At 37.1% G+C, this 23,605-nt stretch overlaps 1 protein-coding gene and 1 pseudogene across 1 annotated transcript in view; both read right to left on the reverse strand.

The window, feature by feature from the left end:
• Window positions 1-23,605, reverse strand: part of aru (arouser) — a gene marked incomplete at its 5' end in the record, with an annotated part of 438,900 nt that overhangs the window by 343,316 nt on the left and 71,979 nt on the right. The window lies entirely within an intron of this gene.
• LOC137234404 (uncharacterized) lies at window positions 10,308-11,477 on the reverse strand (annotated as a pseudogene).

Genomic DNA, 23,605 nt, shown 5'->3' on the forward strand with positions numbered 1-23,605 from the left:
AAAATCTGTATTATTTAATTGCCGTTTTAACCTATTTTCCGCATGGTGTATGTTGTTGTTGGAAATTTTTATGTCTATATTTGTTTGTGTAATTTCGATGTTCAATACTTTGTTAAGAAATAGTTTTTTGGTTTTTTCTAGTTGCTTTTTTACTTGGTTGGACGTGGTGTTGATTGTGATATTTTTGATGGCATTGTTGAGATGGGTTGGCGTTATGCTATACCGCTTGCATTCTAATAAAAACTTGAGTTGACATTTTAAGTTGGCTAACTTTTGTTTTTGCTTGCTAAGGTGTTTTAAGGTAATGCAAGTGGCTTCACCGTATTTATACTTCATGTGTAGGTAGTAGTTCTTCATCTTTTTGTTGTTGTTGGTTCTTGAAAAACGTTTAAATTTATGCTGTATTCTATCGGCAGGCCTTCCGTGATGATTAATATTAGTTGTAGCCGGTCAATAAATTATTGTAAATATTTTTGTGTTATGATAGGCTTTTCTTGACCATAATGTTGCTTTTAGTGCAAGTAAAACTCCACTATTACGTCCCAACGTTTCGCTAAGCACCTTAGCTTCCTCAGGGGCGAAACTGCATTTATTTAAATATTTTTTCAAATTACCAACGTAATTTGACATGAAATTATAAAAATAGTTGTTTAAAATTTCAACAATGTCCAAAAATTAAAACCAAACAAAAAACAATAAACGAAAATGGACTTACATACATATACATATATGTTAAATTTTCTATTATAAAAACATATCGCTAATACCATCTGTATATGGTACAATTGTCAAACTAAACAACAGAATTTAAAGGCATAACAAATAAGCCGCGGAAATGCAATCCGTGTCTTCTTTTATGTTTACTGTTTTGTTCCTTTTCTCCATTATTCGTAAGCTCTCTATAGTGTATCTGATTTTTGTTCGTTTCTCTTTGTCTAATATTTTGACATTTTTCATATCAGCTGAGTGACCGCTTGATGTGGTGTGTTGCGATAGCGCTGTGTTGATTTTCTTTTTCCTTATGTCTGCTTCATGCTCATTTAGGCGTACTCCTAGACTTCGCTTGGTCGTGCCTATGTATATTTTATCGCAGCTTTCGTTTTCTTTACCTTTGCATGGTATTTCATAGACAATGTTATTTTGTTGTGAAGTTTTGAGAGGGGTTTTGGTTTTTGTGAAGATACTAGATAATGTATTATTCGATGTGTATGCTAAACATATGTTATTGTTGTCAGATGTAATGTGCTTGTAGAAGTATTCAGTTAATCTAGGTATGTACTTAACACTGTAATACTGTTTGGGTTGATCAGTTGTGGTTCTTGTTGTATTTGTATTAATATTATTTTCAACATTTGACATTTTCTCTCGAATTAGGCTGTCTATAAGTGTTTTTGGAAAGTTATTGTTTGTAAGAATTTGTTTAATTTTTCTTATGTTTGCTTCCCAGAAGTTTTGATGGCTAATAGTTAGGACCTTGTTGATAAGATATTTTGCGGTATTTATTTTGTATTTGAAGGGTTGGGCTGATAGAAATTTATCAGGCGGCCAGACGAGGTAGGTTTTGTGTGCCAATCTAATGTCAGAATGTTATTATATCTATGAACCCGTGTATCTAAAAAGGGTATGCTAAAATTCGTTTCGGTTTCAGGAGTGAACTTTAATTTATTGTGGTACTTATTTAGTGTATCTAGGATAGTATCCACATCATCTCTTTTCACTATCGCGAAGATATCGTCTACATATTTAACCAATAATTTTATCTCGATGTTGTGTAGTGTTTTTAGTTTAGATATGGAGTCGTTGAGTAAGTCGTCCATGACTATATCTGCGATGGTTGGTGACAGAGGGTTGCCCATGGGCATTCCAAATGTTTGGGCATACAGTTTTTCACCCCAAACGAAGTAGTGGTTTTCTTTAAGACAGAATTCTAGCATTTGTTGGAAATTTCTCTTTTGTATGTTTGTTGTTTTTTCTATTTCCCCCCACTTTTTTAAAATTATTTTTGTAGCAAGAATAGTTGGAATGTTCGTAAATAGTGATACTACATCAAAGGAAACTAATATATCTTCGTCATTGACCTTTATGGCATTCAGCCGTTCTTTAAACTCGAAGGAATTTTTAATGTTGTGCTCATTAGATACTAAACTTTTAAGTATATTTCCTACATACCTAGACATGTTGTAATATGGAGCGTTAATTGATGATACAATTGGACGAAGTGGAATATCACGTTTGTGTATTTTAGGAAGCCCATAAATTCTTGGGGCAATTGCAGTGGAACATGCTAATAGTTGTTTTTCTTTTGAATTGATTTGTTTGTTTTTGTGAAGCTCTTCTACTATTTTGTTATTCTTTTTTTGGAGCTCATTCGTGGGGTCACTCCTCATCGTTTTATACGTACTTTTGTCGTCTAGTATTGTTTTCATCTTTGTCATGTAATCATCTTTATATAGTGCCACTGTTTTATTGCCTTTGTCTGCGTCGGTTATCACGATATTTTTGTGTTGGTTTAAAAAGGTTTTTGCTTTATTAAAGGCATGAAGGATGAATTTTTCTTTTTCATTGTGTCGGGCATTTCGTTTAAACTGCAATACCCTATTACTTAATTTGTTACGGGCAACATCCTTAGCTTTGTCGTCTTTTATATTTTGTATTACCTGTTCTATTTCAGCTATGATATTTATCGGTGTGAAGTTTGTTTTTGTAGTAGGTATTGAGAATTTCCTACCTAGGGAAAGTAGCCATCTAACTTCGTCCGGCAATTCAATGTTGGTTTTGTTTACAAAAAAGTCGTTGTTTATGTGGATACCAATAGCGCATATTTGTTGGTATTTTAGTATATTTAATTTTGATTTGTGTGTTTCTTCTCTTTCTTTTGTTATTCTTTGGCTTAAGAAGTTTTGTTTTTCGATAAAATTGGAAAAATCTGTATTATTTAATTGTCGTTTTAACCTATTTTCCGCATGGTGTATGTTGTTGTTGGAAATTTTTATGTCTATATTTGTTTGTGTAATTTCGATGTTCAATACTTTGTTAAGAAATAGTTTTTTGGTTTTTTCTAGTTGCTTTTTTACTTGGTTGGACGTGGTGTTGATTGTGATATTTTTGATGGCATTGTTGAGATGGGTTGGCGTTATGCTATACCGCTTGCATTCTAATAAAAACTTGAGTTGACATTTTAAGTTGGCTAACTTTTTTTTTTGCTTGCTAAGATGTTTTAAGGTAATGCAAGTGGCTTCACCGTATTTATACTTCATGTGTAGGTAGTAGTTCTTCATCTTTTTGTTGTTGTTGGTTCTTGAAAAACGTTTAAATTTATGCTGTATTCTATCGGCAGGCCTTCCGTGATGATTAATATTAGTTGTAGCCGGTCAATAAATTATTTTAAATATTTTTGTGTTATGATAGGCTTTTCTTGACCATAATGTTGCTTTTAGTGCAAGTAAAACTCTAAAAACTAAAACTCTTCACAAAAACCAAAACCCCTCTCAAAACTTCACAACAAAATAACATTGTCTATGAAATACTATGCAAAGGTAAAGAAAACGAAAGCTGCGATAAAATATACATAGGCACGACTAAGCGAAGTCTAGGAGTACGCCTAAATGAGCATGAAGCAGACATAAGGAAAAAGAAAATCAACACAGCGCTATCGCAACACACCACATCAAGCGGTCACTCAGCTGATATGAAAAATGTCAAAATATTAGACAAAGAGAAACGAGCAAAAATCAGATACACTATAGAGAGCTTACGAATAATGGAGAAAAGGAACAAAACAGTAAACATAAAAGAAGACACGGATTGCATTTCCGCGGCTTATTTGTTATGCCTTTAAATTCTGTTGTTTAGTTTGACAATTGTACCATATACAGATGGTATTAGCGATATGTTTTTATAATAGAAAATTTAACATATATGTATATGTATGTAAGTCCATTTTCGTTTATTGTTTTTTGTTTGGTTTTAATTTTTGGACATTGTTGAAATTTTAAACAACTATTTTTATAATTTCATGTCAAATTACGTTGGTAAATTGAAAAAATATTTAAATAAATGCAGTTTCTCCCCTGAGGAAGCTAAGGTGCTTAGCGAAACGTTGGGACGTAATAGTGGAGTTTTACTTGCACTAAAAGCAACATTATGGTCAAGAAAAGCCTATCATAACACAAAAATATTTACAATAACTTATTGACCAGCTACAACTAATATTAATCATCACGGAAGGCCTGCCGATAGAATACAGCATAAATTTAAACGTTTTTCAAGAACCAACAACAACAAAAAGATGAAGAACTACTACCTACACATGAAGTATAAATACGGTGAAGCCACTTGCATTACCTTAAAACATCTTAGCAAGCAAAAACAAAAGTTAGCCAACTTAAAATGTCAACTCAAGTTTTTATTAGAATGCAAGCGGTATAGCATAACGCCAACCCATCTCAACAATGCCATCAAAAATATTACAATCAACACCACGTCCAACCAAGTAAAAAAGCAACTAGAAAAAACCAAAAAACTATTTCTTAACAAAGTATTGAACATCGAAATTACACAAACAAATATAGACATACAAATTTCCAACAACAACATACACCATGCGGAAAATAGGTTAAAACGACAATTAAATAATACAGATTTTTCCAATTTTATCGAAAAACAAAACTTCTTAAGCCAAAGAATAACAAAAGAAAGAGAAGAAACACACAAATCAAAATTAAATATACTAAAATACCAACAAATATGCGCTATTGGTATCCACATAAACAACGACTTTTTTGTAAACAAAACCAACATTGAATTGCCGGACGAAGTTAGATGGCTACTTTCCCTAGGTAGGAAATTCTCAATACCTACTACAAAAACAAACTTCACACCGATAAATATCATAGCTGAAATAGAACAGGTAATACAAAATATAAAAGACGACAAAGCTAAGGATGTTGCCCGTAACAAATTAAGTAATAGGGTATTGCAGTTTAAACGAAATGCCCGACACAATGAAAAAGAAAAATTCATCCTTCATGCCTTTAATAAAGCAAAAACCTTTTTAAACCAACACAAAAATATCGTGATAACCGACGCAGACAAAGGCAATAAAACAGTGGCACTATATAAAGATGATTACATGACAAAGATGAAAACAATACTAGACGACAAAAGTACGTATAAAACGATGAGGAGTGACCCCACGAATGAGCTCCAAAAAAGAATAACAAAATAGTAGAAGAGCTTCACAAAAACAAACAAATCAATTCAAAAGAAAAACAACTAATAGCATGTTCCACTGCAATTGCCCCAAGAATTTATGGGCTTCCTAAAATACACAAACGTGATATTCCACTTCGTCCAATTGTATCATCAATTAACGCTCCATGTTACAACATGTCTAGGTATGTAAGAAATATACTTAAAAGTTTAGTATCTAATGAGCACAACATTAAAAATTCCTTCGAGTTTAAAGAACGGCTGAATGCCATAAAGGTCAATGACGAAGATATATTAGTTTCCTTTGATGTAGTATCACTATTTACGAACATTCCAACTATTCTTGCTACAAAAATAATTTTAAAAAAGTGGGGGGAAATAGAAAAAACAACAAACATACAAAAGAGAAATTTCCAACAAATGCTAGAATTCTGTCTTAAAGAAAACAACTACTTCGTTTGGGGTGAAAAACTGTATGCCCAAACATTTGGAATGCCCATGGGCAACCCTCTGTCACCAACCATCGCAGATATAGTCATGGACGACTTACTCAACGACTCCATATCTAAACTAAAAACACTACACAACATCGAGATAAAATTATTGGTTAAATATGTAGACGATATCTTCGCGATAGTGAAAAGAGATGATGTGGATACTATCCTAGATACACTAAATAAGTACCACAATAAATTAAAGTTCACTCCTGAAACCGAAACGAATTTCAGCATACCCTTTTTAGATACACGGGTTCATAGATATAATAACATTCTGACATTAGATTGGCACACAAAACCTACCTCGTCTGGCCGCCTGATAAACTTTCTATCAGCCCAACCCTTCAAATACAAAATAAATACCGCAAAAAATCTTATCAACAAAGTCCTAACAATTAGCCATCAAAACTTCTGGGAAGCAAACATAAGAAAAATTAAACAAATTCTTACAAACAATAACTTTCCAAAAACACTTATAGACAGTCTAATTCGAGAGAAAGTGTCAAATGTTGAAAATAATATTAATACAAATACAACAAGAACCACAACTGATCAACCCAAACAGTATTACAGTGTTAAGTACATACCTAGATTAACTGAATACTTCTACAAGCACATTACATCTGACAACAATAACATATGTTTAGCATACACATCGAATAATACATTATCTAGTATCTTCACAAAAACCAAAACCCCTCTCAAAACTTCACAACAAAATAACATTGTCTATGAAATACCATGCAAAGGTAAAGAAAACGAAAGCTGCGATAAAATATACATAGGCACGACTAAGCGAATTCTAGGAGTACGCCTAAATGAGCATGAAGCAGACATAAGGAAAAAGAAAATCAACACAGCGCTATCGCAACACACCACATCAAGCGGTCACTCAGCTGATATGAAAAATGTCAAAATATTAGACAAAGAGAAACGAACAAAAATCAGATACACTATAGAGAGCTTACGAATAATGGAGAAAAGGAACAAAACAGTAAACATAAAAGAAGACACGGATTGCATTTCCGCGGCTTATTTGTTATGCCTTTAAATTCTGTTGTTTAGTTTGACAATTGTACCATATACAGATGGTATTAGCGATATGTTTTTATAATAGAAAATTTAACATATATGTATATGTATGTAAGTCCATTTTCGTTTATTGTTTTTTGTTTGGTTTTAATTTTTGGACATTGTTGAAATTTTAAACAACTATTTTTATAATTTCATGTCAAATTACGTTGGTAAATTGAAAAAATATTTAAATAAATGCAGTTTCGCCCCTGAGGAAGCTAAGGTGCTTAGCGAAACGTTGTGACGTAATAGTGGAGTTTTACTTGCACTAAAAGCAACATTATGGTCAAGAAAAGCCTATCATAACACAAAAAGGGTTTAATTTTTCAATTACAAGGTACAACTACAACAACTTCCAAATTTCACGTCACGTTGGTGTAATTGGACAACTACCATACATAAGCATTTTTTTTCTTATTCAATTCCATTATTTTTCATTAAAAACCAAATTCGCAAGTTGGTATAAACCTCACATGCAATCGGGTATAAGCCCACCACTCGTTCAGAGTATTAATAATGCGTAGCATTGAAATTGCAAACAAATTTACATCTTTATTTTAAACCGGAATCGAAAATAATATTTTTAGAGTTTAATTGCTGTTTCTTATTGCTCATAATAACTTACAACATTTTGTGTAGGGTATTGGGAGACACAGCAAATGAACCAAAACCAATACAAATAACGTGCTTATTTTCCACTCAAAATAACACAATTGTGCACAAAGCATTTTTTCCGGATTTCCTAATCAATTAAAATATGCAAACCTGATGGACGAACTCCATTAATTAGTCCCCAAGGTTTATTCTTGCCTACTCTTTGTTGTTGTTGCCCATTCAGCGACTGGTAATACTGCAACATAAATCCCTTCTTGGGTGTTAATTGCAGCATAGTGTATATGCATACATATGTACACAGAGGGACATCATTTAATTGGCATAATCTGAAAAGAAAGGTAAATACAAGTTAGTGAAATCATACAATTAGATAATGTAAATTACAAAATTCCTCTATGTTTACTTACCGGCATGTTTACATTTCGCTTTTGTCATTTACATGACATTTTCATCTAATCGGTATGGTATTGCCATAGCGAACATTTTTTTTACACCAATATGGGTGTTTAAGTGGAACATGATCCGTTCTAAATTTTTTTTAATGTTTGTAACTACTGATTTCACGAATACTTTAGTGAAAACAGTATTACAAAATAAGTACAAATTGCAAGAAAATCGTTCAAAACTCGAAAGCCTTGAATTTTTTCGCAACAAAAACTTTTTCAACTACAATATTTTTACCAAAATCCACAAATTTAGCTGGAAAAGGCGAAACTTTCTTGGGTGGCAGGAAACTTTGTGACAAATTAAATCACAAAAATAAAAACCAAATTATAAATTTTCGATCAGATTCGAATATACAAATTTTTATTTATTGTATTCAGTAGAAATTATGAATTAATCACTCGCAAGTGTAATTTATTCATTTTCTATGTATCCAATGCAGAAACACGAAATTTAATACAAAGAAGAGATAGGATGTACTCAGGGAGCATTTAGAAAGTGATCAATAACCCATTGATAAACAGTTGTGCGCTCACGCGGTCATTCTTGCATCACTGCCCGAACTTTGGACAACCCATAAGCAGGTCCATGCACATGGTCAATCTGCTATAAGCGCCTGTCAGAGGGTCAATACGAATATAAAGAGTTTCATATCAATATGTATGCCATTCAGCGTTCGCCACCAAACCAAAAATTAAAATTCACATATAATATAACAAGGAGACACGTCCTTTTCGTCTGGATATAACATTTAACCTCATAAAGTTAAAATCTGGAACAGAGACTTGGCCTCTTTGTCCAGATGGAAAATTAATTGTCACATAATCTAACAAAATAAATCCAATCTGGCACGGAGACGCGTCCTCTTCGTCTGGATATAACATTTAACCTCATAAAGTTAAAATCTGGAAGAGAGACTTGGGCTCTTTGTCCAGATGGAAAATTAATTTACATTCGTCGAAATCTGGAACGGAGACGTCCAGACTACAAAAAATCTCGGAACACAAAAGAGATAAATACAAATAAATACAGTCCAAATATGTATACTGTATAACGTGCGCTGAATTATAACCCGTTCTTGTTTTCAGCTTTAATATGTTGCTTCTTTTTCCTACAGCGGCTACCAAGGCGAATCCATACTAGGTGGTGGCAAAGCGAATTCAACCAATTCGCCGTACAGAAGAATGTCAAGTCAAAAGAAAATTTTCATTGATTTCGATTAACTGACATGTTGCAGTACAAGGCGTTGTATGGAAAATTATCAAGAAGAAGCAATCAGCTGATGGGATAACACCACCTGTAATGAATTCGCCTTGAGCGGCTACTATATGCAAACAAGTCCGGACGTGATCAGCCAACAAATTTTCATTCAATAATACAAACATATTGTATCTAGTTTTAAGTAATACGTGCGCGTGACCGCTTCAGCATGACTCCTTCATTTTAAGATGTTGCTTACCGCAAGGGGGCCGGCATGTTTAGGTCAGGACCTAAATATCTTTATACTGCAAACACGGCCACCCTAATACATAACTTATTTAGTGCAAATACATTCTTACATCCTTTCATGTACTGCACACCCACATGCATACACATTCATGTATGTTCATCACATATATTCAACGTTAACACGGGTAACTGAGTTTTCCATCGGATAACAAATATCCATTGGAAAACCCTCGCACGATCTCCGGTTCGACAACACGGAGATCACTTTCCATTTTCTGTTCTATTTCAACCAAGGAGGAAGAAAGTCGCTGCTGCTGTCACGCCACATCATATACCAAAGGTAAAATATTGTACCAAATTAACACAAAATAAAATTAATTATTGTCATCATTACTAATATAACTATTTGCCTTTTATTTCTTTTTCCATATCCACATATATATATATATATATATTCTCCGTGCTACCACGCACCGTTCGAGAATATACATTTTTAATGAATTGAAACAAACGGTAAAGAAATCATACAGGGTAAGTACATGGTAAAATTTTAAATTAAATTTATCACTAACAATTTTCTTTCTTTTTGTTTTAGGTGAACTTGGACAAAGTGCTATAAACGAAAATAATCAGGCAAAGAAAAAGCACATATTTCATGTACTTTATTTATGCAAATTATTGGAAAAAAGTGCTTAAATTCTAGAAATAACTAAATATAAAGGCAATGAGTGATGACGTTTATCAATATTTGGCACTCAAGTAGCCAGTTGCAAAGTTTACGGCGCCAAACTTTCGCAAAATTTTATTCACCGGTATGGTGTTTAAAGATTCGATAGAGGATGAATTCCAGCATTTAGCAGCATTTGCATTACATTGTTTCGGCGAACAAGATGTTGCAAGTTTGCCACCTGCGAAACGTGGCTGTGACATTGTCTATTGTCGGACTCGTGAAAATTCTGAACTTATGGCATATGAATTTGCAAAGCGAGGCGTTAAAGCTATTTCCTATCACGCTGGTCATAAAACACGTGAAAGAGCAATGTATGCATGGCGGGTATCCTGTGATATGTGCCACTTATAGTGTTGGCATGGGCGGTTCTTTGGAATATGCTGCGGGAAATTTCTCGCCATATGAACCAACACAGCTGGATAATACAATGGTAGCGTTGGATACTCAGTATTGGTTGTTGGACTTGTAATCGCATTTATCTTAGCGTAGATATTTTAATATGCGAAAAATGGTGTGCGTTTATAAAAAGATAAATATAATATATATCCTAGCGACCAAACGTCCAATTTCAACGATATCTACGTATCGGACTAGTCCCAGTTGATGTCAATTAGTGCCTCCGGGCTAATGTAATTGAAAGTGCCGGCTTGTGAAAATTTTTATAATACTTGTTAAATCCGTTGCAATATTGCTCATAGTACCAAAGTCCACCCTTTTGATGTACGTAGTTATCGGCTTGCAACATTTGATACCAAAAATTCATAAGTACATATGTATAGTGGGAAATTTGTGGGGTGGGTTTGATAGATTTTACGTAGATCTGAGTCACCCTTTTCCATGACGAGAAAGAGACTTGATTCTCTTTTTGTAGAAGTTGGTAGTCGTATAGGGCTACGACACTGAAAAATAATCTTTTTTGGGAAAGAAATTAATTTCCAATGGCAGAGTGTGCCTTTTGCGCTTGCCTAGAACACTGTTCTCGTGGTCGGTGTTGCACGGAGAGGGAGCGTACTTGGGGTATGGCCAATAGTGTATCACCAGTTGGTCCAGTAGTGGTGCAGATGCTTTAGAGGTGTATTCTTCTTTATCTATTGTACTTTCTGTTTGCCGTAAAGGCGTATCTAATTCCATCCACTTCGATTGTTGTTGCGATGTAGGATCTGAATGAAATCGTTGCAATGCTCCACCAGCTGTTCCGACGCCACTACACAAACTTTCACTTTCACCGCCACTGTTATTGTTAGCTACTTGGTCCTATTTTATGCTTTGCAGTGGGCCAGATGATATGGTGCGGCTTGAATGTGTTTTCCTTTCTGTACTAACAGCGTTTGGTTGATTGTTCCATTGAACATTGACCAAGATGACTCTTCTAAATACTTATCTACATTTTCTTCATCTTCATGAACACCTAATCTATTAAAATCGGAGAGAAATGAGAGATTTTCATTAAGCGGTTTTTTTTTTGTTTTTTATATTGCAACGGCGTGATAACTTGTCAGACGCTATTGAGTATGTATTCAAACACCTCAGTGAAAGTATTAGTGCTAGTTTTGTGCAAACTTAAACACCAAATGCGCTTCGTTGTCGCCAGATGATGCTTTAATCCATAGTTCGTTGTTCGTAGATGATGAAGTAAATACTGATTTGTTGGTAATAACAATTAATTGTCATGAAACTTTATTATTAGAATTTGATAATCAATTTGAAATGCACGATTTACGTCCTGGATCATTTACCAATAATACGTTACGCGATGATGGTTTTGAAACATGTAAGATTTGTGGATTCAGGATTTTATAATGAAAGTATACTCTCCTTAGTGTTACACGGCAAAGTACCATCGAATGATCAGCAAAGATATGGTTTTTTTTTACTGTACGTGATGAATTAAATGTGGATTCGACGGCCTTACCTTACTGAAGTTGAAATATATATTCGTTTTTAAAACGAAATATCTCCGTAAGGGTTTGGTTGCAAACAGAGATGTAGTGATAGTGGACTAGGGAAGCAAAATGCAACAATCTTCTAGTTAATAGCTTTAAATGGCAGTCGCATTGGGTTTCCAACAGAAAACGTTAACGCAAGATGATCTTGGCTCCGAACTTTTACCAGATGGTACGAATGAAAGAGGCAAGAGATATGCCTTACGCTATTTGACTAACATAACCTTAAATCCGAAAGACTGGGTTACGGGACTCAAGGGATCACTGAGCACATTAATACCTGAAGCATCATTAAGATCTGATCGTTATCGGAAAGAACTCGTTGATCAGGTAATTATAAACGCAGTAGCACTCAATTTAATGACGAATTAGTTTCTCAGACTTGTTTGAAATTTGCAGGTGTTTACAGGAAATACATGCGAGGTAACTACGCAAACAATTGCAGATCAAGAATCCCGTTCCTCAAACTACCGAGATGCATTAGTGGACCGACATTGCAACCAATAACATAAGTCTAATTTGATTTTTTTTGGAAACGACCAAGTTAGTTTATAATAAGTTCTTTTATATTTGTTTTAAAAACGGTTTGACCTATAAGGCGGATTTACATTACAATTGTACACCCTTCAAATTAAAATCTTTAATATCAATAAAAAAAATTAAATTGTGAGAATAAATTTGGATTTGAAAATGTTGAAAATGTACAAAACTTAAAAAATTAGCATCGCGACATATCTGATCACGACTCAGATAATGTCAAACTAAATCAGATATCAGATCAAGTAAACTCGAAAAATGCATTTACAAGTTTTTTATAGTAAAATTTATAGAGCTTAATTTAGTTAATTTAGTCTGCTTAGATGTGATCTCTGTATTGAGTGACGTCATAACAAAACTGCTGTATAAAACGGCGCATCTGTTAACTTCATTAATGAGTCATTCACGGATGGGATGATTGAGCTTCAGATAATAAAATATCTAAACAGGACGGAAAGTTCGAAAAAGTACATATGAAAAGCTTTTAAATGTAATAACTATAGCACTAAGATCAGTAAATTAACTCAGCATAGATGAGATATAAGTGTGGTAAGTACGTTTTCATTGCTTTGTTTATTGACGGTTTGTGAAAAAATAAAAATAAACTGGCAAACAGTTTTGACTTTAATAGAAAATTTGATAATGGAAATACCATATTTTTCCGTCTGACTGTTTTGCACTTTATCTCATCCCCAAATCATCGTTCACATCAGATGCAATCTTATCGCATCATGGTAGAACACATCGTACAACATGAAATAGAAGCCCAAGTCAGGGTGATAATTTTCGTGGATATAATGGAAATATAAAACTGTTTCATCTGGCTATTCTGTATCATATGTCATCACTAGATTACGCTATTGTATGGCACTAGATACCTATATCTAGTACTAGTCAAACATGAAGTATCCGAACAGATCAGGTATAAAAATTGAAAAAGATGAAGTCGGAAAATTACAAGAGCTTTGATAAAGTTTAAGTCATGTGATATCAATCCACCTAGATGTGACTATAATCAAGTTAGAGTGACTATAATCAAGTTAGACCTTTACTGCCTTAATGTAGATAGAATATCAGAACTGCTCAGGATGAGAATTTTTACCAGCGTAATGGAAATACCATATTTTTCCGTCTGACTATTTTCCACTTTATCTCATTCCCAAATCATCGTTCACATCAGATGCAATCATATCGCATCATGGTAGAACACATCGTGCAACATGAAATAGAAGCCCAAGTCAGGGTGATAATTTTCACGGATAGAATGGAAATATAAAACTGTTTCATCTGGCTATTGTGCATCATATGTCATCACTAGATTACGCTATTGTATGGCACTAGATACCTATATCTAGTACTAGTCAAACATGAAGTATCCGAACAGATCAGGTATAAAAATTGAAAAGATGAAGTCGGAAAACTACAAGAGCTTTGATAAAGTTTAAGTCATGTGATATCAATCCACCTATACGTGACTATAATCACGTTAGGCCAGGTCATTTCGCGTTATATCAGATCAAATGCGATCAATTCATACCAGATTAGATGAAATTCGACCACATGATATTAGATCCCAATTATCATGATAAACCAAACCAAAGCTAATTAAGGTGTATCACGTGAGAAATCAAAGCAAATCGTATTAAATGAAATCACATCGTATCATGTGTGTCAAAATCAGTTGATGTCAGGTCATATGATTCAATTTGACACAATGTTCGCCCATATAGCGATGTCAAGGGAAGCACCGCGATAAAAAACGTTTACGAACTTCGGGTCATAGGTACCCCGTACACGCCCAGTAGTGTGTGGGTCAAAATCTGAAAGGATGTTCATTGATTTTTGTTGATGAACCTTATCGACATATGCTCATATCGACAAATAGCTGGCACTTCCACTGCTTGCAAATGTCAACACATCCAATGATGTAAATTTGGTTCCACATAATTATCCTTTTCAGAAGCTTGCGTCCACGGTAAATTCGAGCAGTTTTTTCGTAAATAGTTTTGCATCTTCAACAATCTTAAATGTACGACCCATATAGGGTTCACTACGTTGCAATTTTACACATTTGTTAACAATTTCAGAATGTTTCGTACAATTTTCTGCCAAGATGTAGTTATACCATTTGGTGCCAAAACCCAAGTTTTCATTACGGGGCTTCAAAGCACAAAAGGGTGAAGCAACTCTCTTATAAGCAGCATGCTTATCGTTAAAATATGCTGTTGATAAACAAACAATCGCCTGAAAATTTTATGCTAAATTCGAAACGATTTTACTATCCCCCATGCCTTTGTAGTCGCCGGCGTTAGCGAATATACCACGAGCATATATCAAGAAGTATGTAAATTCATCTTCAGTAATGCCATTAGCCAAGACTTCTGATTTTAGCTCTTCTGACAGCTCAGCTACGAAAATACGAGGCAGGAACGAAAATATCCGTGGCGCCTCTGAACGGGATTGTATCAGAGCAATGAGTCCATCATCCCGTGAAGCTTGACTAATGTAGTGCGAGTAAAGTTTATCCTTTTATCTATTCTTAAAAAAATAATCGGTTTATTATTGCCGGCTGTGCAAATAATAGGCAAATTCCGAAGGTTAGGCTACGGCGTTTGGACTTACATAACAACCAAAGCTTTATATACGTGTGGGGATTGAAAACGCGATTTTATATTTATGAAAACTATTTTATTGATGGCAGTCCATGCCAAAAGAATACGTGGATATTTATTATAAAGTCTTCAAGATGAAGATGACGATGAGAAGTAAAACCCACATTAGGATCCTGGAAAGGTCGTCGAAAAACCAAAACAAGATATATGTCTTCAAATGCCAAAAGTAATAAACACTCAAAAAACATATATCTGTGGGATTCTGCGATAGGCAAAGAAGTCTTTCTTCAGTTTATTATAAATTTTTATAATAATGAAGAAAACATCCATGCTTCTTAAAAAGGTTTTGATTTTTAAATATGGTATTATTTTGAGACGAAATTCCTGTTGGCCTCGTGCCTTTGGCCGAGTGCATATGTGTTCTGTGGCAGACCGTGAGTCTGCGTTAGCGTTCTGAAGTCCACGCTCAGGGGAGAGAGTGAATTGGGGGATGATCTCTGGTGTCCTCGCTCGGGGTGAGCGAGTGAATTGTGGGATGATTGTGGGACTTTATAAATATATTTTTTTTTTTTTGTTTTGGGTTTTTGTAAGGCCGAGTTGACCGATTAAATTTCATCTTCCTTGTCATTGGACGGAAGTAGTACCAATTTCGCAAATGGTCTGGTAATCTGTCCCATGATTGTATTGACGTCAACAACACCCAAACGGTTATCACAGCCTGGGCGTACGTTGACCATTCTCCCCATCCTCCACTAGTTGGGTTGGAGGTTGTCCTCCTTGATGACGACTAGGTCCCCGGGTTTTAATTTGGATTGTGGATGTTTCCACTTATATCGATTGTGGATCACGGCGAGGTATTCTGATTTCCATCTCTTGCAAAAAAGTCTGGTTCAGTGCCTTCATTTTTTGCCAGCGGTTAACTATTAAGGCAGGATTTTCGTTACAGTCGATTTTGGATGGGGCTAACAGGTGCCCACCCACGAGAAAGTGGCCTGGAGTAAGTCCAAGTAGGAAGGCTCGTTGGACGAGGGACTGAGTGGTCTGGAGTTAAGGCATGCCTCTATTCGGCATAAGAGAGTCGTAAGCTCTTCAAATATAGGCGGACGCGATCTTCTTATAATGGGTCTTAAAACTTTTTACCCCGGCTTCCCACAAGCCTCCCATGTGAGGAGCACTTGGGGTATGAAATGCCATGCGAGAGTTTGATGGCTATATTTATTCATCGTGTCGTCCTTTGCTTCCCGCAGAAATGCCTTGAACTCGGATCGTAAAGATCGCGAAGCTCCGACAAAGTTAGTACCATTGTCGGAGTAGACGTTTTTTGGGCATCCTCGTCTCGATACAAATCTGGCGAAGGCGGCCAGAAAGAACCCGGTACTAAGGTCGTTTGTCGCTTCAACATGTATGGCTTTTGTCGAGAAGCAGACAAACAGACAGACATAACCTTTTGAGGTCCTACACCCTCTCTCCCGTATGACTTTTTGTCAAATGGTCCGGCGAAATCTACCCCTGTATTTGTGAAGGCCCTAGCAAATGTGGTCCGCTCCTTTGAAAGGATTCCCATAAATTGAGTATGTGGCCGCTTCTTGTAAATAGTGCAGACTTTTCAGTTGTGGATGACAGATTTTATCATGTTTTTAAAACACGGAATCCAGTATTGAGTGCGAATAAGGCGCAGCATCAGCTGGTTTTCTCCATGGAGGGAGATCTTATGCATAAATTCAACTAGGGGTCTGGATCTGAAGGATAATGGGGTGACACTCATTGTAGGACATATCTTTGGACGCGCCAACCCTCCCACCAGTTCTGATTATACCTTCAGTATCAATGAATGGGTTTAAGGGTAAAATCTCACTCTTCCGATGAATTACTTTCCCTGACTTCAAATTTGCGTAATCTGCTTCATAGTATTGCCTTTGGCATATAGCTATCAATCGTTGTGTCGTTGTTTAGATTTCATCAGGTTCTATTGAAGAAAGCGAACAATGTATGATATAACCCGCACCGCCCTTGAAAAGTCGGAGAACCTATCAAGGATGTTACGGTTGTTATTTAGTGACGCTGCATGAAACTTTACCCTCTTTTCCTCAATAGACGTGATGTATTCAGTGTCTTGTGCTGGCCTGTGGGAATTGTCTTCTTACAGCCAAGAAGGTACCTGCCACCACAACGAATTGTTGACCAATTCAGACGCAGGTAGTTATCTACTGTCTAAATCTGCTGGGTGTGATTCTGAATTCACATGCAACCAATCCTTATTTCCGAACAGGTCGATGATCTTGGTGATCCGATGTGCGACGAAAGTTGACCAGGAAAAGGGTGGCTTTCGTATCCATGCGAGTACGATGGTTGAATCCATCCAAAGGTGGACTTTCACTGGTCCCAATTTGAGGTTCCTGAAAATTGATTCTGTGATTTGCGCTAACAGCACGGCTCCGCAAAATTCCAATCGTGTGAGAGACAGAGTTTTCACTGGGGCTACTCGGGTTTTGGCTAGAAGCAGGTTTGTCCAGATGTCATTATCCGTTTTCACGCGCATGTAAATGGCTGCCGCATAAGCATTCTCGAATGCGTCACAAAATCCATGGATCTCGATGTCGGTTCCTGGTGAAAGTTGACCCATCTAGGTATCCTGATTTTATCGATCTCATGGTATTGGTCGGTGAAGGTTTTCCATCGTTCCAGCGTACTGGTCGATACTGGTTCTTCCCAAGCGGTGCCTTCTAACCATATACTCTGCATGAGTATTTTTGCCACAATAACAATTGGCGAAAGCAAGCCCAAAGGGTCGAAAAGTTTGGCTATAGCGGATAGGATTGCTCGTTTGGTGATGTTTTCGCCATTCTATAGGGTTCCTGCTTTGAAATAAAATACATCTGAAAGAGCTTTCCATCGTATTCCCAGGGGTGTTACCGAACTAGCTTCTTCGAACGCTAGGAAGTCCTCGCTGAACAGATCCGTTTTGGGGATGTCCTTTAGAATTTCCTCACAATTTGAATTCCACTTGCGTAATGGAAAGCCAGCTTAGTGTCATGCTTCACGAATCTAGCTTCATGCTTTGAGGGTTGATGCTATTGTATGTCCTCCATATAAAACTTCGTCGACATACATACTCTCTCGTAGTATGCTAGTCGCTGTAGGGTGTGAATTTGCTACGTCGTCAGCCAGTTGTAAGAGCGTTCTTATCGCGATATATGGAGCGCAATTCACCCCAAAGGTAACCGTATTTAATTCGTAGAGGATAATAGGGTAATTCAGGGAAGTGCGATACACAATGCGTTGAAATTTGGTGTGTCTTTCGTTCATCCAAATGTGTCGATACATCTTTTCGATGTCGCTATTGAAGACGAAACGGTATAGTCTCCAGCGTAATATAAGAATAGGAAGATCGGCTTGTAGAACTGGGCCTGGGAGGAGAATATCGTTTAAGCTAGTACCGTTGGCCGTAGGGCTCGAGGCATTAAATACTACGCCTACCTTTTTAGTGGTACTTTCTGCTTAAACAAAGGCATGGTGGGACAGGAAATAATTATCCGAATCGTCGGATAGGATATTGCTTTTTATTTTTCTTATTTGTTCGAGGACGGAAAGTTCGAAAAAGTACATATGAAAAGCTTTTAAATGTAATAACTATAGCACTAAGATCAGTAAATTAACTCAGCTTAGATGAGATATAAGTGTGGTAAGTACGTTTTCATTGCTTTGTTTATTGACGGTTTGTGAAAAAATAAAAATAAACTGGCAAACAGTTTTGACTTTGATAGAAAATTTGATAATGGAAATACCATATTTTTCCGTCTGACTGTTTTGCACTTTATCTCATCCCCAAATCATCGTTCACATCAGATACAATCTTATCGCATCATGGTAGAACACATCGTACAACATGAAATAGAAGCCCAAATCAGGGTGATAATTTTCACGGATATAATGGAAATATAAAACTGTTTCATCTGGCTATTGTGTATCATATGTCATCACTAGATTACGCTATTGTATGGCACTAGATACCTATATCTAGTACTAGTCAAACATGAAGTATCCGAACAGATCAGGTATAAAAATTGAAAAAGATGAAGTCGGAAAACTACAAGAGCTTTGATAAAGTTAAAGTCATGTGATATCAATCCACCTATACGTGACTATAATCACGTTAGGCCAGGTCATTTCGCGTTATATCAGATCAAATGCGATCAATTCATACCAGATTAGATGAAATTCGACCACATGATATTAGATCCCAATTATCATGATAAACCAAACCAAAGCTAATTAAGGTGTATCACGTGAGAAATCAAAGCAAATCGTAATAAATGAAATCACATCGTATCATGTGTGTCAAAATCAGTTGACGTCAGGTCATATGATTCAATTTGACAAAATGTTCGCCCATATATCGATGTCAAGGGAAGCACCGCGATAAAAAACGTTTACGAACTTCGGGTCATAGGTACCCCGTACATGCGCAGTAGTGTGTGGGTCAAAATCTGAAAGGATGTTCATTGATTTTTGTTGATGAACCTTATCGACGTATGCTCATATCGACAAATAGCTGGCACTTCCACTACTTGCAAATGTCAACACATCCAATGATGTAAATTTGGTTCCAAATAATTATCCTTTTCAGAAGCTTGCGTCCACGGTAAATTCGAGCAGTTTTTTCGTAAATAGTTTTGCATCTTCAACAATCTTAAATGTACGACCCATATAGGGTTCACTACGTTTCAATTTTACACATTCGTTAACAATTTCAGAATGTTTCGTACAATTTTCCGCCAAGATGTAGTTATACCATTTGGTGCCAAAACCCAAGTTTTCATTACGGGGCTTCAAAGCACAAAAGGGTGAAGCAACTCTCTTATAAGCAGCATGCTTATCGTTAAAATATGCTGTTGATAAACAAACAATCACCTGAAAATTTTATGCTAAATTCGGAACTATTTTACTATCCCCCATGCCTTTGTAGTCGCCGGCGGTAGCGAATATACCACGAGCATATATCAAGAAGGATGTAAATTCATCTTCAGTAATGCCATTACCAAGACTTCTGATTTCTGACAGCTCAGCTACGAAAATACGAGGCAGGAACGAGAATATCCGTGGCGCCTCTGAACGGGATTGTATCAGAGCAATAAGTCCATCATCCCGTGAAGCTTGACTAATGTATATCTGTGGGATTCTGCGATAGGCAAAGAAGTCTTTCTTCAGTTTATTATAAATTTTTATAATAATGAAGAAAACATCCATGCTTCTTAAAAAGATTTTGATTTTTAAATATGGTATTATTTTGAGACGAAATTCCTGTTGGCCTCGTGCCTTTGGCCGAGTGCATATGTGTTCTGTGGCAGACCGTGAGTCTGCGTTAGCGTTCTGAAGTCCTCGCTCAGGGGAGCGAGTGAATTGGGGGATGATCTCTGGTGTCCTCGCTCGGGGTGAGCGAGTGAATTGTGGGATGATTGTGGGACTTTATAAATATATATTTTTTTTTTTTTTGTTTTGGGTTTTTGTAAGGCGGAAGTTGGCCGATTAAATTTCATCTTCCTTGTCATTGGACGGAAGTAGTACCAATTTCGCAAATGGTCTGGTAATCTGTCCCATGATTGTATTGACGTCAACAACACCCAAACGGTTATCACAGCCTGGGCGTACGTTGACGATTCTCCCCATCCTCCACTAGTTGGGTTGGAGGTTGTCCTCCTTGATGACGACTAGGTCCCCGGGTTTTAATTTGGATTGTGGATGTTTCCACTTATATCGATTGTGGATCACGGCGAGGTATTCTGATTTCCATCTCTTGCAAAAAAGTCTGGTTCAGTGCCTTCATTTTTTGCCAGCGGTTAACTATTAAGGCAGGATTTTCGTTACAGTCGATTTCGGATGGGGCTAACAGGTGCCCACCCACGAGAAAGTGGCCTGGAGTAAGTCCATGTCGGAAGGCTCGTTGGACGAGGGACTGAGTGGTCTGGAGTTAAGGCATGCCTCTATTTGGCATAAGAGAGTCGTAAACTCTTCAAATATAGGCGGACGCGATCTTCTTATAATGGGTCTTAAAACTTTTTACCCCGGCTTCCCACAAGCCTCCCATGTGAGGAGCACTTGGGGTATGAAATGCCATGCGAGAGTTTGATGGCTATATTTATTCATCGTGTCGTCCTTTGCTTCCCGCAGAAATGCCTTGAACTCGGATCGTAAACATCGCGAAGCTCCGACAAAGTTAGTACCATTGTCGGAGTAGACGTTTTTTGGGCATTCTCGTCTCGATACAAATCTGGCGAAGGCGGCCAGAAATAACCCGGTACTAAGGTCGTTTGTCGCTTCAAGATGTATGGCTTTTGTCGAGAAGCAGACGAACAGACAGACATAACCCTTTGAGGTCCTACACCCTCTCCCCCGTATGACTTTATGTCAAATGGTCCGGCGAAATCTACCCCTGTATTTGTGAAGGCCCTAGCAAATGTGGTCCGCTCCTTTGAAAGGATTCCCATAAATTGAGTCTGTGCCCGCTTCTTGTAAATAGTGCAAACTTTTCAGTTGTGGATGACAGATTTTATCATGTTTTTAAAACACGGAATCCAGTATTGAGTGCGAATAAATCGCAGCATCAGCTGGTTTTCTCCATGGAGGGAGATCTTATGCATAAATTCAACTATGGGTCTGGATCTGAAGGATAATGGGGTGACACTCATTGTAGGACATATCTTTGGACGCGCCAACCCTCCCACCAGTTCTGATTATACCTTCAGTATCAATGAATGGGTTTAAGGGTAAAATCTCACTCTTCCGATGAATTACTTTCCCTGACTTCAGATTTGCGTAATCTGCTTCATAGTATTGCCTTTGGCATATAGCTATCAATCGTTGTTTCGTTGTTTAGATTTCATCAGGTTCTATTGACTGAGACTGCCTGTTGAAAGAAAAGAATGCTTTGGATGTGTTCTGCGAAGAAAGCGAACAATGTATGATATAACCCGCACCGCCTTGAAAAGTCGGAAAACCTATCAAGGATGTTAGGGTTGTTATTTAGTGACATTGCAAGAACCTTTACCCTCTTTTCCTCAATAGACGTGATGTATTCAATGTCTTGTGCTGGCCTGTGGGAATTGTCTTCTTACAGCCGCAGGTAGTTATCTACTGTCTAAATCTGTTGGGTTTGATTCTGAATTCACATGCAACCAATCCTTATTTCCGAACATGTCGATGATCTTGGTGATCCGATGTGCGACGAAAGTTGACCAGGAAAAGGGTGGCTTTCGTATCCATGCGAGTACGATGGTTGAATCCATCCAAAGGTGGACTTTCACTGGTCCCAATTTGAGGTTCCTGAAAATTGATTCTGTGATTTGCGCTAACAGCACTGCTCCGCAGAATTCCAATCGTGTGAGAGACAGAGTTTTCACTGGGGCTGCTCGGGTTTTGGCTAGAAGCAGGTTTGTCCAGATGTCATTATCCGTTTTTACGCGCATGTAAATGGCTGCCGCATAAGCATTCTCGAATGCGTCACAAAATCCATGGATCTCGATGTCGGTTCCTGGTGAAAGTTGACCCATCTAGGTATCCTGATTTTATCGATCTCATGGTATAGGTCGGTGAAGGTTTTCCATCGTTCCAACGTACTGGTCGATACTGGTTCTTCCCAAGGGGTGCCTTCTAACCATATACTCTGCATGAGTATTTTTGCCACTATAACCATTGGCGAAAGCTAGCCCAAAGGGTCGAAAAGTTTGGCTATAGCGGATAGGATTGCTCGTTTGGTGATGTTTTCGCCATTCTATAGGGTTCCTGTTTTGAAATAAAATACATCTGAATGAGCGTTCCATCGTATTCCCAGGGGTGTTACCGAACTAGCTTCTTCGAACGCTAGGAAGTCCTCGCTGAGCAGATCCGTTTTGGGGATGTCCTTTAGAATTTCCTCACAATTTGAAGTCCACTTGCGTAATGGAAAGCCAGCTTAGCGTTATGCTTCACGAATCTCGCTTCTTGCTTTGAGGGTTGATGCTATTGTATGTCCTCCAGATAAAACTTCGTCGACATACATACTCTCTCGTAGTATGCTAGTCGCTGTAGGGTGTGAATTTGCTACGTCGTCAGCCAGTTGTAAGAGCGTTCTTATCGCGATATATGGAGCGCAATTCACGCCAAAGGTAACCGTATTTAATTCGTAGAGGCTAATAGGGTAATTCAGGGAAGTGCGATACACAATGCGTTGAAATTTGGTTTTCGTTCATCCAAATGTGTCGATACATCTTTTCGATGTCGCTATTGAAGACGAAACGGTATAGTCTCCAGCGTAATATAAGAATAGGAAGATCGGCTTGTAGAACTGGGCCTGGGAGGACAATATCGTTTAAGCTAGTACCGTTGGCCGTAGGGCTCGAGGCATTAAATACTACGCGTACCTTTTTAGTGGTACTTTCTGCTTAAACAAAGGCATGGTGGGACAGGAAATAATTATCCGAATCGTCGGATGGGATATTGCTTTTTATTTTTCTCATT

This window comes from Eurosta solidaginis, chromosome X (assembly GCF_040869045.1).
Source record: "Eurosta solidaginis isolate ZX-2024a chromosome X, ASM4086904v1, whole genome shotgun sequence".
Classification (NCBI taxonomy): domain Eukaryota; kingdom Metazoa; phylum Arthropoda; class Insecta; order Diptera; family Tephritidae; genus Eurosta; species Eurosta solidaginis.